Genomic DNA, 3414 nt, shown 5'->3' with positions numbered 1-3414 from the left:
TGTCGATAGATTTTTCCCAATCGTGATACTTTTTATCGAGTTCTATGTTTAAGTTTTCGTTTCATCTCGTCAGAACATGTATTCTGGATAGTGCGTCGGCTGCAGTATTGTCTTTTCCTTTAGTGTATTCTATATCGTACTCATTTCCTCTAATTTTAGTTGCCATCTCATCAGATGTGATGAGGGGCCTTTGCATTTCTGTAACCATTTAAGCACTTGGTGGTCGGTTCGAATAAGGAATTTCCGGCCTAACAGATATTGTCGGAGGCGTTTCACGGCCCACACGATTGCTAAAAGTTGTTTTTCAGTTGTGGAATAATTTCGTTCTGGTGGGTTCAGAGTTCATGAGATATAACAACATGGATGTCCGTCCTGTGATAGGATAGCACCTATTCCTTCGTTACTGGCGTCGGTCGTTAGTGTGAATTGTTTTGCAAAGTCTGTGAATTTTAGTACGGGTGATGAACAGAGTTTGTCTTTTAATTAATGTCTAGAATGCTTCCTGGGTTTTATCTGTCCAATGAAATGGTATCTCTTTGTTTGTAAGTTCAGTCAAACGTTTTCGCGATTTTAGATTCTGATGAATTTACGGTAATAACCTGCCAGTCCTAGGAAAAATTTGATGTCTGTGGGATTACGCGGCTGTTTGAAGTTACTAACGGCTTCTAATTTTTTGGGATTTGGCTTTATACCTTCGGCGGTTACTATATGTCCGAGATATTCTAGTTCTGGTTTGAGGAATTCACATTTATCTGGCTGTATTTTGAGTCCGAGTTCGCGTAAGCGTTGCAATACTATCGCGAGGTTGCTATTGTGCTCTTCGATCGACTGTCCGAATATTATAATATCGTCTAAGTACACAAAGCAATGTTTATTTATGAGTCCTCTTAGTGCGGTATCCATCATGCGTTGGAACGTTGCAGGTGTATTCTTTAAACCGAATGGCATTCTATTGTAATGGTAGTGTCCTTGTGGTATGTGCCGTGTATTTCTTAGAGTTTGTGTCCATTGGGATTTGATGGAATCCGGAGGATAAATCGAAGGCTGAGAAGAATTTTGCGTTGCCTAGTTGGGATAGTATGTCCTCTATGTCGGGTAATGGGTACGCGTCTTGGTCAGTTAGCTCGTTTATTTTTCTGAAGCCTATTACGATTCGCCGTTTCTGTTCCCCTGAGGCGTCTGCCTTTTTCGGTACTACCCAGACTGGCGAATTGTAAGGGGAATCAGATGGTTCTATGATGTTCTTTTGTAGCATTTCGGCAATTTATCGTTTAATTTCCTCTTTGTGGCATTCGGGTGGTCGGTAGGATTTTGTGTTAATGACTTTTGACGTTATTGTGTGCTTAGCAAAGTTAGTGCATGGTAAAAGGTCGGTCTCCAAATTGAATACGTCGAGGTAAAACAGCAATATCTTTTTGATTGCTCTGCGGAGAGTTTTCTCTATATGCGAGAGTCTGACTAAATCTTTAAATGTGGAGACTTGATCGTATGTATTTGAGTTTTCGATAAGACTGGTTATTTTGGCTGGGCACTCACCACCATTGATAAAGCATGTGGCGACACTCGACAGCACAAATACCACCACTCGACACTAACAACTAACGGACGCCGGCAGTGTTACGTAAATTTCAGGGTTGGATGGTAAAAGAAAAGAATGCTGAGCAGTAACCCAACTATTAATCTTCATTCCTTGAATTTTATTATAAATTTACCACTTACAAGTAATAGACTGACACTGAACCGGAGAAAAGGGTTGCGCAAGAACTGCCCAAGTCGTCTGAAGTCTCGGCTTATACATTTTGGTTTGAGGATGTTGAGGGGTTCGGTGTAGATTGTGATGTGGAGAAGTGTCCGAAGGTCGGGTGTCGATGTCTTATTTATGCTGTAGACTAAGATGTGTCACAGCTTCTGTGTAGATTATGATGATAGGGTGGTGATGTGTCCAAAGAAGTCCGAAACTCGGAGTCTATGTCTTATCTCTGATGTAGGTTGAGATGTGATTGATGTTACATAACCCCCTCCTTAGATTGATTTTGGTCTTTCAAAATCTTAGTATTTCTTCAATATTGTTTTATGGATGCTAATTGGTTCAAAGTGTACTTTTCTTCTTTGTCTTGATCCTTCATGGTCAGGTGGCTTGAAGTTGGAATCTCGGTATAAATGTTGAATGGGGCAGTCGGTCTTTTAATGGTGTTCGGAATTTTGAATGGCCTCTTCTTTATTTGCTGCTTGAGTCTCCGTATTCTTGAAACTAGAATCTTCCTTTTCTTCTTTCAATCGTTTTGCCCGCAGCTTCTTTTACTTCTGTTTGTTTGTGTTTTTTTTTTGTATAATAAAATATTTTATTTAATTGAACGTGTGCCTTAATATAGTCATTAATTATGAAGTAGAAAAAAATAAATATACATTTGGCAAATCTATCTGGTATTTTCCCTTACATTATAATTTAAGAAACTCATCCAACATGTTTCTTTAAAAATTGGCTATGTTAGGCGGAAAATGTTATAAATCCCACATAAGGATTAATTTCTAAGTTATAATATATTCAAAGATATGTGTAAAGCTGTCCTTGCAAGTTTAAACACTACATTTTACTTTGATAAACCTAACATATTTGCCTTAAACTTTTCAGCAGTAAATTTATATTTATTTTCAATCATATCTCTAAACCTATCAAATCATTGAAATCAATGATTAGTATATAATTGAACAGTGTTAGAAAAATGGAAAATCCATTTAGAAGAGTAAAATTTTACAAGGACAACTCAATACTGACTAATAACATATCTATTTTGTATTTAAGTATAAGCCAATATATGTTTCCTATTCTAAGACATAAATCGCATGTATAAAAAGATTAACTTTTAACGTCATTCTTTATAATAATAATTGCTACAAATTTGTACTTACAATAACTATCACATTTAAATTAAAACTTACCACCTTTAACATATTCTACCGCAATATTGAATATAAAACGCTTTCTAAAAATAATCAATAATGATCTTAATTTTGTTCATTTCTTTAGTTTTTTTGAGAGAATGCGTTTGTGATTTGCTTCGAAAGATCTTAAATACTAAAATTGAAAAATATGACAAAAGCATTCTCTCTTTGATTCAACAGTGATGTCCAAAAAGGTGCACATACGAAATTGAGTTATAAATATTACAATTTTTATACAATTTTTATATTCTTATAATTCTCTATATTATATGTATATGTCGGAGATGAAAGAACACCGGAGCCTTCCTTGGGAACCTTGGGAAAATCCCGTAATATTGCAATTTAGATTCTACCGTAGCCGTAATTAAACAATTATCATTCAACCTGAGTGTACTTATTTGGGATCCGTGACAATGAGCTTGGGATCGAGGCGACAACCAGTCGCCAACGTAGCCGCGGTCAAGGGATGAA

Source organism: Bombus pyrosoma, linkage group LG1 (genome assembly GCF_014825855.1).
Source record: "Bombus pyrosoma isolate SC7728 linkage group LG1, ASM1482585v1, whole genome shotgun sequence".
NCBI lineage: Eukaryota > Metazoa > Arthropoda > Insecta > Hymenoptera > Apidae > Bombus > Bombus pyrosoma.
Note: the sequence above shows the minus strand (reverse complement) of the source record.